The 14,696-nt window shown below is 47.6% G+C and overlaps 15 non-coding genes across 15 annotated transcripts; 3 read left to right on the forward strand and 12 right to left on the reverse strand.

Annotated features, from left to right (window-relative positions):
- Positions 1-561: 561 nt before the first annotated feature.
- Positions 562-636, reverse strand: Trnat-ugu (transfer RNA threonine (anticodon UGU)). The gene has a single exon. It is a non-coding gene; the product is annotated as a tRNA-Thr (tRNA).
- Positions 637-967: 331 nt separating this feature from the next.
- Trnat-ugu (transfer RNA threonine (anticodon UGU)) lies at positions 968-1,042 on the reverse strand. The gene has a single exon. It is a non-coding gene; the product is annotated as a tRNA-Thr (tRNA).
- A 331-nt stretch (positions 1,043-1,373) lies between these two features.
- Positions 1,374-1,448, reverse strand: Trnat-ugu (transfer RNA threonine (anticodon UGU)). The gene has a single exon. It is a non-coding gene; the product is annotated as a tRNA-Thr (tRNA).
- A 331-nt stretch (positions 1,449-1,779) lies between these two features.
- Trnat-ugu (transfer RNA threonine (anticodon UGU)) lies at positions 1,780-1,854 on the reverse strand. The gene has a single exon. It is a non-coding gene; the product is annotated as a tRNA-Thr (tRNA).
- A 331-nt stretch (positions 1,855-2,185) lies between these two features.
- Trnat-ugu (transfer RNA threonine (anticodon UGU)) lies at positions 2,186-2,260 on the reverse strand. Its single transcript has one exon. It is a non-coding gene; the product is annotated as a tRNA-Thr (tRNA).
- Positions 2,261-2,591: 331 nt separating this feature from the next.
- Positions 2,592-2,666, reverse strand: Trnat-ugu (transfer RNA threonine (anticodon UGU)). The gene has a single exon. It is a non-coding gene; the product is annotated as a tRNA-Thr (tRNA).
- A 331-nt stretch (positions 2,667-2,997) lies between these two features.
- On the reverse strand, positions 2,998-3,072 carry Trnat-ugu (transfer RNA threonine (anticodon UGU)). The gene has a single exon. It is a non-coding gene; the product is annotated as a tRNA-Thr (tRNA).
- Positions 3,073-3,403: 331 nt separating this feature from the next.
- On the reverse strand, positions 3,404-3,478 carry Trnat-ugu (transfer RNA threonine (anticodon UGU)). Its single transcript has one exon. It is a non-coding gene; the product is annotated as a tRNA-Thr (tRNA).
- A 331-nt stretch (positions 3,479-3,809) lies between these two features.
- Trnat-ugu (transfer RNA threonine (anticodon UGU)) lies at positions 3,810-3,884 on the reverse strand. The gene has a single exon. It is a non-coding gene; the product is annotated as a tRNA-Thr (tRNA).
- A 331-nt stretch (positions 3,885-4,215) lies between these two features.
- Positions 4,216-4,290, reverse strand: Trnat-ugu (transfer RNA threonine (anticodon UGU)). The gene has a single exon. It is a non-coding gene; the product is annotated as a tRNA-Thr (tRNA).
- Positions 4,291-4,621: 331 nt separating this feature from the next.
- On the reverse strand, positions 4,622-4,696 carry Trnat-ugu (transfer RNA threonine (anticodon UGU)). The gene has a single exon. It is a non-coding gene; the product is annotated as a tRNA-Thr (tRNA).
- A 1,001-nt stretch (positions 4,697-5,697) lies between these two features.
- Positions 5,698-5,772, forward strand: Trnat-ugu (transfer RNA threonine (anticodon UGU)). Its single transcript has one exon. It is a non-coding gene; the product is annotated as a tRNA-Thr (tRNA).
- A 331-nt stretch (positions 5,773-6,103) lies between these two features.
- Positions 6,104-6,178, forward strand: Trnat-ugu (transfer RNA threonine (anticodon UGU)). The gene has a single exon. It is a non-coding gene; the product is annotated as a tRNA-Thr (tRNA).
- Positions 6,179-6,509: 331 nt separating this feature from the next.
- Trnat-ugu (transfer RNA threonine (anticodon UGU)) lies at positions 6,510-6,584 on the forward strand. The gene has a single exon. It is a non-coding gene; the product is annotated as a tRNA-Thr (tRNA).
- Positions 6,585-13,319: 6,735 nt separating this feature from the next.
- On the reverse strand, positions 13,320-13,394 carry Trnat-ugu (transfer RNA threonine (anticodon UGU)). Its single transcript has one exon. It is a non-coding gene; the product is annotated as a tRNA-Thr (tRNA).
- Positions 13,395-14,696: the final 1,302 nt, after the last annotated feature.

Genomic DNA, 14,696 nt, shown 5'->3' on the forward strand with positions numbered 1-14,696 from the left:
TTCTTTTTGTCGTGACAGAATAAATTACTATTAATCACACCAGATTTGTCGGAGAACAGCAGCAACATGTGTAATTGATCCAGCTTTAAGAAATTCTATTACCTTTTAGCGAAAAATTCGTGCGGTACTCTCCGACGTTAGAAAAGTCGTGGTGTTCCGTTCGGAGCAGGAGGCGGCTGTCTTTTCTCATTCGCGATATCGAAAATTACTAAAAAATGAACAGAAATTTTTTTTTCGGAGGAAGATCGCGCGGAGAAAACAGACAGAAGTTACATGAAAGAAACCTAAGGGACCAACTAATTGGATTTGTACGAACATATAAACGGAACTGAAAGAACTTGGAATAAACACTATAGCGATGTCGTCACGACAGCCTCCTGTTCCGACAGAACACACGCTGGATCATAAGCTGCATAAATCTTTTAAACAGAAAAGATTATCTCAAGTATAATTAATGAAAATAAGGTTGAGAGATTTTCTTTGAAATTAAATATAATTAAATGAACACCCTAGCTGCAAGCAGGCGTTGATACACTTCGTTGGGGACATGTTGAAAATGTGTGCCCCGACCGGGACTCGAACCCGGGACCTCCTGCTTACATGGCAGACGCTCTATCCATCTGAGCCACCGCGGGCACAGAGGATAGCGCGTCTGCAGGGACTTATCCCTTGCACGCTCCCCGTGAGATCCACATTCCCAACATGTCCACAACACTACTTTCGTAGTGCGCCTATTAGATGTTTGCCCATCATACTCATTACTCGTGGCAGAGTAATCTACCAAGTCCCGTACGAGTTCGGGCATAGCGTGTGCGTTCGCACACAAGAAGGTCAAAGGCTGGGAACCCATATTTATTTTAACTATATATGACCATGCAGCTTTACTAGAATTGAAATGATAATTAAATGAACACCCTAGCTGCAAGCAGGCGTTGATACACTTCGTTGGGGACATGTTGAAAATGTGTGCCCCGACCGGGACTCGAACCCGGGACCTCCTGCTTACATGGCAGACGCTCTATCCATCTGAGCCACCGCGGGCACAGAGGATAGCGCGTCTGCAGGGACTTATCCCTTGCACGCTCCCCGTGAGATCCACATTCCCAACATGTCCACAACACTACTTTCGTAGTGCGCCTATTAGATGTTTGCCCATCATACTCATTACTCGTGGCAGAGTAATCTACCAAGTCCCGTACGAGTTCGGGCATAGCGTGTGCGTTCGCACACAAGAAGGTCAAAGGCTGGGAACCCATATTTATTTTAACTATATATGACCATGCAGCTTTACTAGAATTGAAATGATAATTAAATGAACACCCTAGCTGCAAGCAGGCGTTGATACACTTCGTTGGGGACATGTTGAAAATGTGTGCCCCGACCGGGACTCGAACCCGGGACCTCCTGCTTACATGGCAGACGCTCTATCCATCTGAGCCACCGCGGGCACAGAGGATAGCGCGTCTGCAGGGACTTATCCCTTGCACGCTCCCCGTGAGATCCACATTCCCAACATGTCCACAACACTACTTTCGTAGTGCGCCTATTAGATGTTTGCCCATCATACTCATTACTCGTGGCAGAGTAATCTACCAAGTCCCGTACGAGTTCGGGCATAGCGTGTGCGTTCGCACACAAGAAGGTCAAAGGCTGGGAACCCATATTTATTTTAACTATATATGACCATGCAGCTTTACTAGAATTGAAATGATAATTAAATGAACACCCTAGCTGCAAGCAGGCGTTGATACACTTCGTTGGGGACATGTTGAAAATGTGTGCCCCGACCGGGACTCGAACCCGGGACCTCCTGCTTACATGGCAGACGCTCTATCCATCTGAGCCACCGCGGGCACAGAGGATAGCGCGTCTGCAGGGACTTATCCCTTGCACGCTCCCCGTGAGATCCACATTCCCAACATGTCCACAACACTACTTTCGTAGTGCGCCTATTAGATGTTTGCCCATCATACTCATTACTCGTGGCAGAGTAATCTACCAAGTCCCGTACGAGTTCGGGCATAGCGTGTGCGTTCGCACACAAGAAGGTCAAAGGCTGGGAACCCATATTTATTTTATCTATATATGACCATGCAGCTTTACTAGAATTGAAATGATAATTAAATGAACACCCTAGCTGCAAGCAGGCGTTGATACACTTCGTTGGGGACATGTTGAAAATGTGTGCCCCGACCGGGACTCGAACCCGGGACCTCCTGCTTACATGGCAGACGCTCTATCCATCTGAGCCACCGCGGGCACAGAGGATAGCGCGTCTGCAGGGACTTATCCCTTGCACGCTCCCCGTGAGATCCACATTCCCAACATGTCCACAACACTACTTTCGTAGTGCGCCTATTAGATGTTTGCCCATCATACTCATTACTCGTGGCAGAGTAATCTACCAAGTCCCGTACGAGTTCGGGCATAGCGTGTGCGTTCGCACACAAGAAGGTCAAAGGCTGGGAACCCATATTTATTTTAACTATATATGACCATGCAGCTTTACTAGAATTGAAATGATAATTAAATGAACACCCTAGCTGCAAGCAGGCGTTGATACACTTCGTTGGGGACATGTTGAAAATGTGTGCCCCGACCGGGACTCGAACCCGGGACCTCCTGCTTACATGGCAGACGCTCTATCCATCTGAGCCACCGCGGGCACAGAGGATAGCGCGTCTGCAGGGACTTATCCCTTGCACGCTCCCCGTGAGATCCACATTCCCAACATGTCCACAACACTACTTTCGTAGTGCGCCTATTAGATGTTTGCCCATCATACTCATTACTCGTGGCAGAGTAATCTACCAAGTCCCGTACGAGTTCGGGCATAGCGTGTGCGTTCGCACACAAGAAGGTCAAAGGCTGGGAACCCATATTTATTTTAACTATATATGACCATGCAGCTTTACTAGAATTGAAATGATAATTAAATGAACACCCTAGCTGCAAGCAGGCGTTGATACACTTCGTTGGGGACATGTTGAAAATGTGTGCCCCGACCGGGACTCGAACCCGGGACCTCCTGCTTACATGGCAGACGCTCTATCCATCTGAGCCACCGCGGGCACAGAGGATAGCGCGTCTGCAGGGACTTATCCCTTGCACGCTCCCCGTGAGATCCACATTCCCAACATGTCCACAACACTACTTTCGTAGTGCGCCTATTAGATGTTTGCCCATCATACTCATTACTCGTGGCAGAGTAATCTACCAAGTCCCGTACGAGTTCGGGCATAGCGTGTGCGTTCGCACACAAGAAGGTCAAAGGCTGGGAACCCATATTTATTTTAACTATATATGACCATTCAGCTTTACTAGAATTGAAATGATAATTAAATGAACACCCTAGCTGCAAGCAGGCGTTGATACACTTCGTTGGGGACATGTTGAAAATGTGTGCCCCGACCGGGACTCGAACCCGGGACCTCCTGCTTACATGGCAGACGCTCTATCCATCTGAGCCACCGCGGGCACAGAGGATAGCGCGTCTGCAGGGACTTATCCCTTGCACGCTCCCCGTGAGATCCACATTCCCAACATGTCCACAACACTACTTTCGTAGTGCGCCTATTAGATGTTTGCCCATCATACTCATTACTCGTGGCAGAGTAATCTACCAAGTCCCGTACGAGTTCGGGCATAGCGTGTGCGTTCGCACACAAGAAGGTCAAAGGCTGGGAACCCATATTTATTTTAACTATATATGACCATGCAGCTTTACTAGAATTGAAATGATAATTAAATGAACACCCTAGCTGCAAGCAGGCGTTGATACACTTCGTTGGGGACATGTTGAAAATGTGTGCCCCGACCGGGACTCGAACCCGGGACCTCCTGCTTACATGGCAGACGCTCTATCCATCTGAGCCACCGCGGGCACAGAGGATAGCGCGTCTGCAGGGACTTATCCCTTGCACGCTCCCCGTGAGATCCACATTCCCAACATGTCCACAACACTACTTTCGTAGTGCGCCTATTAGATGTTTGCCCATCATACTCATTACTCGTGGCAGAGTAATCTACCAAGTCCCGTACGAGTTCGGGCATAGCGTGTGCGTTCGCACACAAGAAGGTCAAAGGCTGGGAACCCATATTTATTTTAACTATATATGACCATGCAGCTTTACTAGAATTGAAATGATAATTAAATGAACACCCTAGCTGCAAGCAGGCGTTGATACACTTCGTTGGGGACATGTTGAAAATGTGTGCCCCGACCGGGACTCGAACCCGGGACCTCCTGCTTACATGGCAGACGCTCTATCCATCTGAGCCACCGCGGGCACAGAGGATAGCGCGTCTGCAGGGACTTATCCCTTGCACGCTCCCCGTGAGATCCACATTCCCAACATGTCCACAACACTACTTTCGTAGTGCGCCTATTAGATGTTTGCCCATCATACTCATTACTCGTGGCAGAGTAATCTACCAAGTCCCGTACGAGTTCGGGCATAGCGTGTGCGTTCGCACACAAGAAGGTCAAAGGCTGGGAACCCATATTTATTTTAACTATATATGACCATGCAGCTTTACTAGAATTGAAATGATAATTAAATGAACACCTTAGCTGCAAGCAGGCGTTGATACACTTCGTTGGGGACATGTTGAAAATGTGTGCCCCGACCGGGACTCGAACCCGGGACCTCCTGCTTACATGGCAGACGCTCTATCCATCTGAGCCACCGCGGGCACAGAGGATAGCGCGTCTGCAGGGACTTATCCCTTGCACGCTCCCCGTGAGATCCACATTCCCAACATGTCCACAACACTACTTTCGTAGTGCGCCTATTAGATGTTTGCCCATCATACTCATTACTCGTGGCAGAGTAATCTACCAAGTCCCGTACGAGTTCGGGCATAGCGTGTGCGTTCGCACACAAGAAGGTCAAAGGCTGGGAACCCATATTTATTTTAACTATATATGACCATGCAGCTTTACTAGAATTGAAATGATAATTAAATGAACACCCTAGCTGCAAGCAGGCGTTGATACACTTCGTTGGGGACATGTTGAAAATGTGTGCCCCGACCGGGACTGTAAAGCTGCATGGTCATATATAGTTAAAATAAATATGGGTTCCCAGCCTTTGACCTTCTTGTGTGCGAACGCACACGCTATGCCCGAACTCGTACGGGACTTGGTAGATTACTCTGCCACGAGTAATGAGTATGATGGGCAAACATCTAATAGGCGCACTACGAAAGTAGTGTTGTGGACATGTTGGGAATGTGGATCTCACGGGGAGCGTGCAAGGGATAAGTCCCTGCAGACGCGCTATCCTCTGTGCCCGCGGTGGCTCAGATGGATAGAGCGTCTGCCATGTAAGCAGGAGGTCCCGGGTTCGAGTCCCGGTTGGGCACACATTTTCAACATGTCCCCAACGAAGTGTATCAACGCCTGCTTGCAGCTAGGGTGTTCATTTAATTATCATTTCAATTCTAGTAAAGCTGCATGGTCATATATAGTTAAAATAAATATGGGTTCCCAGCCTTTGACCTTCTTGTGTGCGAACGCACACGCTATGCCCGAACTCGTACGGGACTTGGTAGATTACTCTGCCACGAGTAATGAGTATGATGGGCAAACATCTAATAGGCGCACTACGAAAGTAGTGTTGTGGACATGTTGGGAATGTGGATCTCACGGGGAGCGTGCAAGGGATAAGTCCCTGCAGACGCGCTATCCTCTGTGCCCGCGGTGGCTCAGATGGATAGAGCGTCTGCCATGTAAGCAGGAGGTCCCGGGTTCGAGTCCCGGTCGGGGCACACATTTTCAACATGTCCCCAACGAAGTGTATCAACGCCTGCTTGCAGCTAGGGTGTTCATTTAATTATCATTTCAATTCTAGTAAAGCTGCATGGTCATATATAGTTAAAATAAATATGGGTTCCCAGCCTTTGACCTTCTTGTGTGCGAACGCACACGCTATGCCCGAACTCGTACGGGACTTGGTAGATTACTCTGCCACGAGTAATGAGTATGATGGGCAAACATCTAATAGGCGCACTACGAAAGTAGTGTTGTGGACATGTTGGGAATGTGGATCTCACGGGGAGCGTGCAAGGGATAAGTCCCTGCAGACGCGCTATCCTCTGTGCCCGCGGTGGCTCAGATGGATAGAGCGTCTGCCATGTAAGCAGGAGGTCCCGGGTTCGAGTCCCGGTCGGGGCACACATTTTCAACATGTCCCCAACGAAGTGTATCAACGCCTGCTTGCAGCTAGGGTGTTCATTTAATTATCATTTCAATTCTAGTAAAGCTGCATGGTCATATATAGTTAAAATAAATATGGGTTCCCAGCCTTTGACCTTCTTGTGTGCGAACGCACACGCTATGCCCGAACTCGTACGGGACTTGGTAGATTACTCTGCCACGAGTAATGAGTATGATGGGCAAACATCTAATAGGCGCACTACGAAAGTAGTGTTGTGGACATGTTGGGAATGTGGATCTCACGGGGAGCGTGCAAGGGATAAGTCCCTGCAGACGCGCTATCCTCTGTGCCCGCGGTGGCTCAGATGGATAGAGCGTCTGCCATGTAAGCAGGAGGTCCCGGGTTCGAGTCCCGGTCGGGGCACACATTTTCAACATGTCCCCAACGAAGTGTATCAACGCCTGCTTGCAGCTAGGGTGTTCATTTAATTATCATTTCAATTCTAGTAAAGCTGCATGGTCATATATAGTTAAAATTAAATATGCTTCAAGTATTATATTATGAAACGGAAACTTACATTAACATGGCCACCCATTGTGGCGGTGGAGCGAAGTTTCATGATACACATTCTCACTTGTTTGTCGCAACATATATTTTTAATCACTTAAACTCTTAAATGTACAATAAAATTATTATATCAGTATGGAGCACAATACTTTTGCGTCCGACTCGCAACACATTCACAGAAGAACAGCTAGAGAGCGGCGCGGCTCCCTGCAGAAGTAAAAATTGGCAATTGTTATTTTGAAACATAGGTGCATCGTTTTCTTACTGATCGATAGCAGCGTATAACAGTTTATAGCTATCGTGATATTCTGCGCTTTTCAGGAGCGCGGCAATAATATCTGGTTACAACATTCATTGGTATATGTTAAAAGTTCGCACATACTGACGCGAATACAGAAAAAAAACTTTTACATGTTAAAAATCGCAGTGATAAAGGCTGTAATGTCACAATCCGTTAGTTGCAGCTCGATTATGCGATACCACAGTGCGGGGATTGGCAATGCATCAGTGAAGACAGAAAAACGTGCAGCAGCAGTTCGACTACGTTCTGACACAGACGGCATGTGAATCTGGGGAATCGGCTGAGTTAATAACCTTCACCTGTGAAGCGATCGCCATGTGACTGTTATAGTTCTACAACGGTGAAAAATAATACCTCGCCGATGTCAAACCTTATTTTCATGATATAAAGAAGAATTGACGATATTAAAAATGTAATTATAATTTTATTATTTTAATTTATGTGCCCAGCGAATCAAAGACTTTCTAGTGCACGGAATAAACTAGCATTGTTTATACTACGAAACTATATATGTTTGTTATGTGAGATCTGACTCTATGTAAGACATTTTGTCTGGGAGGATTTTGTTCTCGTACTGGTCGGTAGAGAAAGAAAAGTTTCTTAATCGATGTATGTAATGTTGTAACCTCCCCACAAAAATTTAATAAATAATAATATGAATAATGAATGTGATTCTAATTTAGTGTAACCTCCCCACAGAAATTCATTCACATTTAACCTCCACACAAAATTTGTTTCCCGTTTAATGTACCCACAAAATTCTTTTCTCATTTAATGTAAGCTCGAAACAGAAAAATTCCTAAACCTCGTAATAAAAAAAAAAATTCAGTAACCTGGTAAATTTTGGACGACAGCAGCGCTGCGTCATGGCCCTGTAAGATCATTCTGAATAAAAGGCAAAAATTCTTACCTCGATAAACACGCCAACTATCTGCTCTTACAATAGCTTTTTCCGGCAGAGCTCTGTGCAATGCTAGCCTATAGATTTGTCATTTATGAAAGGAAGCAACTGATTTTTATTTTGCAACAATCGGAATGATCATGGATTGGAGAAATTAGTAAATTCTTTAAATTGAAATGAATGCTTGTTAGAAATTACTTTATATGACAAAGATTATTATTAGGACATTTTTAAAAGATTTACATGGGAGTTCACATAACATTACTAGATATGCGCGAGGCTGCTTTTGCCTTATACTATAACGCTCAGGCTCCGGCATCGCTGCACCGCGAGCGGCCCAGCCAACACGATACACCAGACTGCTCGCTAGCAACAACTTACTGCTACAGCTACACAGTTCCTACTGCAGTCAACACTGCTCTTTGGTCTCAGATTCTCTTATATACTGCTGGCCACCGTAAATGCAACACCAAGAAAGACAAGAGGTAGCACAACAAAATTTATTTTGTAGATCACATGTTGACCAAGTATCAAATGATTACGTTTACAGACGTCTGTGACATGTGGTTCCTGCCAGAATCAGTAGCCAGAGTAGCCGCCATTGTTGGAGATCACCGCTGCCACACGTCTCGGCATTGAGTCAAAGAGACGTTGGATGTGTTCCTGGGGTACAGCAGCCCAAGCAGCTTCCACACGTTGCCAAGGATCATCTGGTGTGGCAGCTGGGGATGTCCTCTGGGTCTCTCGTTGAGCAACCATGGACCACATGTTTTCTATCGGCGAAAGATCCGGAGAGCGAGCCGGCCAGGGAAGCAATTCAATCTGGTTATTGACGAAGAACCTTTGGACAATGCGTGCCACGTGTGGTCGCGCATTATCCTGTTGAAATATGGCTGTGGACGAGCCCTGAAGGTAAGGAAGGACAACTGGCTCCAGCACCTCGGATATGTAGCGCCGGCTATTTAAAGTACCGGCAATGCGTACTAGAGGCGTGGCAGAGTAATATCCAATACCGCCCCATACCATAATACCCGTGCAAGACCTGTGCGGCGGTGCATAATGCAGCTGTCCAGTATCCTCTCTCCACGGTGTCTCCACACTCGAATCCGACCATCGTGGTGCTGCAGACAGAAGCGTGCCTCGTCAGTAAAGACAACGTCATTCCATTCTGCCGTCCACATCCGTCTGTCATCACACCATTGGGGACGGAGACGTCTGTGGTTCTGCGTCAATGGTAGACGAAGCAATGGACGTCTTGCGGACAGACCACTCTGCTGTAAATGGCGTCGAATGGTACGCGCAGACACTGGATGATGCGTTACAGACGCAATGTCCTGTGCTATGGTTCGTGATGTCACTGAGCGACCCGTCACTGCCATGCGCACAATTTGCCTATCAGCACGTGCAGTGGTGCACCGAGGTGAATGCGATCGACCACGTCGGTCCGTCGTACCCTCCTGCATCCAACGGTCACATATCCGCATTACAGTTGTTTGGTTTCGTCCAACACGACTAGCAATTTCTCTGTATGATAATCCACAATCTCGGTAAGCCACTATCCTTCCTCTGTCGAACTCGGATACTTGATCAAAAGATGTTCGCTGTTGTCTACGAGGCATAACTGATCGTCTTGTGAAACAACCAGAAGGTAAACACACGTGCCGAACGTACACTCGTCGAAATCGCCAAGCCTTAAATGGCGCTATGAGGTGGCGCCACAGGCGCGCGTGATGGTCTGCGCTGAAATTCTAATCAGTTGCATATCTCATCGCTGCAAACTCATGGTGTACATTTCACTTGATTCGGATGCTTCCTTCAGGGTGTTGCATTTACGGTGGCCAGCAGTGTAGCTCTACAATGTGAAAGTATAAAAGCTATAAAAAGGAGAGAGAGAGAGAGAGATAATCCTTGCGGACAATCACCATATTGTATAAGAAAAGGTAAATGCAAGTTATTCCAAACAAATATCTCTAAAGTGTATCGTCTTGTGAATTCTAATGACTGAAAATTGTGGTGTTTAATCTAAACCCGTCCTGAATAACAGCGAAGAACATTTATGTCATCATATATTTTCTTCGTTTAACCACGGATGTGATTCGTATATTACTTTATGTTACGCGACGTGTTAGGAACATTTTCATTACACGCGTAAAAGTGCACACAGTTTTAATCGAACCTGCATCTTTCGGAAACGATAACTCTTAATGAGTAAAATTGCGCGAATACCGTCTAAATCGCAACCGTGACCTGGACCTGATTTTTATAAATGTGTGGACTTGAAAGCGAACAGCATTGCACCATCGCTGGCTCGCAGCAATTGAAAGAAAACAAAACAGGGACTGAACAACTTTAAATTTTAACGCCGTCAGCGTTACGAAATCTGAACGACGTAAGTTAATTAATTAAATATGAATATGAAGATAATTATTAAATTTTAAAGATTAAATCATACCAAGAATTTAAAGCATTATTAGCACCATTACGTTTCTTTGCATTAGTACTTGAGTATCAGATACCATCATATCTATTTAAAAGACAATGCGTACATACAATTGCCACCTTTTATAATTATTATTATAGCAATTCACTGTGCACGTGAACGTAAAAGGAATTACAGCTGTTTCCAGTGCAGGGAGAATCTGAATGTGAGGGAAGTAGGACTCTTGCCCTACTATAGATGGCGATTGATAATTTGACAAACTATGTTCAGTTTTGTTGTCTTGCTCATGTAAGGTCAGAGAAAAAGAGTAACATATGAGGTTTTGAGAAACAGACTGGTTAAAACGGTGACTGGTGCTCAAGAAGTAAATTGCTCTTACATATGAGACTTACGTTAAATATCGAGTAAATATTTTACAGAGCTTTTAAATGAGTTGCTGCGCTAGTGTTAGTCCTAGCCGAGGGAAAGAGAAAATTTATCAAAATTCAATGAAGGCGCAGTTGGGCGATGAATCTGTGGCCGCTGGCAGAGTGCGGTATCAGACGACAGCCAGCAGGCCAGGCAATGTAAACATGGCGCTTGTGGGCGCAGAGCTGTGGTGGCGGTGTTGCACACACGATTTGTTTTGAGTGGAGCAACAACGAGGCAGGAAACTGCAGCGCTGCTTGAAGTTATTGCGATGTATGAGGCGGGGCACTAGGTCAGAGCCAGGAGGGCGATTTGTAAGTGGCTGACGGGTGGGCATTTCTGTCTCTGACACCACGTTAGAGGCCAAGGGAAAAGCAATATAAATAGACGGGAAATTTTAGCTAGAGGGGGTGTGCCAGGTCAGTCCAGCGTCGGGATGGACCTGTGCTTATAGGGGCCAGCCTGGTGGCGTGTTATAAGTATTCTACAGGGTGAAAAGTATTTAAACCGACAAACTCTGGGAGATTGTAAGGGACATCAAAACAAATATTTTTCCCTAATGTCATTTTTTGCTACGAGGATTATTTATACCATTGGAGGCCGTATTACGCTCTTCAGTTGTTAGAGGCCGTATTACGATCTTCTATAGTTAGAGGGCGTATTACGCTCTTCAGTTGTAGACAACTGCTGTCCACCAGTGTAGTAGTGCAATGTCTCTGTTTACTAATGGAGCGATACACCTGGACTGGGTACACTGATATTGTTGCTGCGTACTACATAGCGCACCACATCGGAAGAGCTGCACAGCGGGTTTATCAACAACAATATCCTAATCGCCGTATTCCGCATTATATGACCTTTGATGCTGCGTGAAACCGGGTCATTTAGCAGATTACCTGGACAGGGACGCCGTCGCACGGTAAGAACGCTGCAATTTGAGGAAGCTGTCTTGCAGCATGAGGAGCGGGATCCTTCAATCAGCACTCGTCCAATTGCACGTCACATGGGGACGAATCAGACGAATGTAAGAACAGTCCTTTAAGAGCAATTGTTACATCCATTTCACTTACAGCGTGACCACAACCTGGAACCAGTTGATTATCCATCCAGAGCACAGTTTTCGCAGTGGCACCTGGAACAGTGTGAAATGAATCTTACATTTCCATCCTCTGTCTTGTTTACCGATGAAGCAACGTTCGGGCGTGATGGAGTCTTCAACATGCTCAATTCGCATGTTTGGAGTTTTAAATACTCCTCGTAGGAAGAAAATGACATTAAGGAAAAATATTTGTTTTGATGTCCCTTACAACCTCCCAGAGTTTGTCGGTGTAAATACTTTTCACCCTGTACGTAAACTTCTACTTCGTTCCTGTGTCCTTGGTTGGGCTATATTCCTCCTCTGGGGACATAACACCGGGCCGTGTCAGACCAGTAGCCTGGAACTTGGAGATAACACTGTCTACCTTAAACAGGTTCAAAAATGGTTCAAATGGCTCTGAGCACTATGGGACTTAACATCTATGGTCATCAGTCCCCTAGAATTTAGAACTACTTAAACCTAACTAACCTAAGGACACCACACACATCCATGCCCGAAGCAGGATTCCAACCTGCGACCGTAGCAGTCGCGCGGTTCCGGACTCAGCGCCTAGAACCGCGAGACCACCGCGGCCGGCCCTTAAACAGGTCATGACAGCGGTCTAGAGTGGGTCCAGCCGGGGCTTTATTGCCCTCAAATCTACGCGCCATGTTCGCTTCCCACCTGAAGCATCTGGTTCAAGGCGCGGCCTACACAGCAGGAGGCGCAGCATCGCTGCGACAGCACCAGCGACTGCGGTTGGTGTTGCCATCCGGCAAACACCACTAGTGGTAAGTCACGGCACGGCATCCGGGAGGGCGCGGGATCGAGTCCGGTCATCTACTGGAAGCAGCGGCGGCCCGAGGGCCATGGGTGACCAGTACATCCACCTTCGTCCCATGGTCGGACAGAGCAGGCCAAACGGGGCAGAGGGCGGCAAGGACCAGGGACTGTAGCAGTCTCTGGAATCGTGGGCAGCAGCACGGCACAACACGCGATGCATTGACGGGTGGCGACCGGGGGAGAGCGGCCAACTTCCAGCTGAGCGGCACTGATGACAGCAGCAGCAGCGTTGAGACACCAAGAGTTGCTGAGCCGGCTGGACTGGTGGGACAGCACGCCGAAACCAAGCTGCACCCATCAAGTACTGTAAATTAGCCGAATAAAGAAATGCTACCGAATACTGCTCTATCAGTCTGCACTACCGCTTGATACTCTTGAACTTGCTCAGCCTCCTGATGAAATATGGCGCGGTGGGTCCCGGCTTCAGCTCGGTCATCTGGAGTCCTGGGTTTGACACACTAACCCCGCAACAGAGTGTGTACCCTTAAAAAATTTTCTTCGTTTTTGTAAAAGTAGTGTGTTCAGAGCAAAGCTCAATGTGATTTGAAATGATAATTAAATAGACACCCTCGCTGCATACAGGCGTTGATGTACTTCATTGGGGACATGTTAAAAGTGTGTGCCCCGACCGGGACTCGAACCCGGGATCTCCTGCTTACATGGCAGACGCTCTATCCATCTGAGCCACCGCGGGCACAGAGGATAGTGCGTCTGCAGGGACTTATCCCTTGCACGCTCCCTGTGAGATCCACATACCCAACATGTCCACACCACTACATTCGTTGTGCGCCTAATAGATGTTTGCCCATCATACTCATTACTCCTGGCAGATTAATCTACCAAGTCCCGTACGAGTTTGGGCATAGTGGGTGCGTTCGCACAAGAAAGTCAATGGCCGGGAAGCCATATTTTAACTACACTCCTGGAAATTGAAATAAGAACACCGTGAATTCATTGTCCCAGGGAGGGGAAACTTTATTGACACATTCCTGGGGTCAGATACATTACATGATCACACTGACAGAACCACAGGCACATAGACACAGGCAACAGAGCATGCACAATGTCGGCACTAGTACAGTGTATATCCACCTTTCGCAGCAATGCAGCCTGCTATTCTCCCATGGAGACGATCGTAGAGATGCTGGATGTAGTCCTGTGGAACGGCTTGCCATGCCATTTCCACCTGGCGCCTCAGTTGGACCAGCGTTCGTGCTGGACGTGCAGACCGCGTGAGACGACGCTTCATCCAGTCCCAAACATGCTCAATGGGGGACAGATCCGGAGATCTTGCTGGCCAGGGTAGTTGACTTACACCTTCTAGAGCACGTTGGGTGGCACGGGATACATGCGGACGTGCATTGTCCTGTTGGAACAGCAAGTTCCCTTGCCGGTCTAGGAATGGTAGAACGATGGGTTCGATGACGGTTTGGATGTACCGTGCACTATTCAGTGTCCCCTCGACGATCACCAGTGGTGTACGGCCAGTGTAGGAGATCGCTCCCCACACCATGATGCCGGGTGTTGGCCCTGTGTGCCTCGGTCGTATGCAGTCCTGATTGTGGCGCTCACCTGCACGGCGCCAAACACGCATACGACCATCATTGGCACCAAGGCAGAAGCGACTCTCATCGCTGAAGACGACACGTCTCCATTCGTCCCTCCATTCACGCCTGTCGCGACACCACTGGAGGTGGGCTGCGCGATGTTGGGGCGTGAGCGGAAGACGGCCTAACGGTGTGCGGGACCGTAGCCCAGCTTCATGGAGACGGTTGCGAATGGTCCTCGCCGATACCCCAGGAGCAACAGTGTCCCTAATTTGCTGGGAAGTGGCGGTGCGGTCCCCTACGGCACTGCGTAGGATCCTACGGTCTTGGTGTGCATCCGTGCGTCGCTGCGGTCCGGTCCCAGGTCGACGGGCTCGTGCACCTTCCGCCGACCACTGGCGACAACATCGATGTACTGTGGAGACCTCACGCCCCACGTGTTGAGCAATT

Source organism: Schistocerca nitens, chromosome 9 (assembly GCF_023898315.1).
Source record: "Schistocerca nitens isolate TAMUIC-IGC-003100 chromosome 9, iqSchNite1.1, whole genome shotgun sequence".
Classification (NCBI taxonomy): Eukaryota; Metazoa; Arthropoda; class Insecta; order Orthoptera; family Acrididae; genus Schistocerca; species Schistocerca nitens.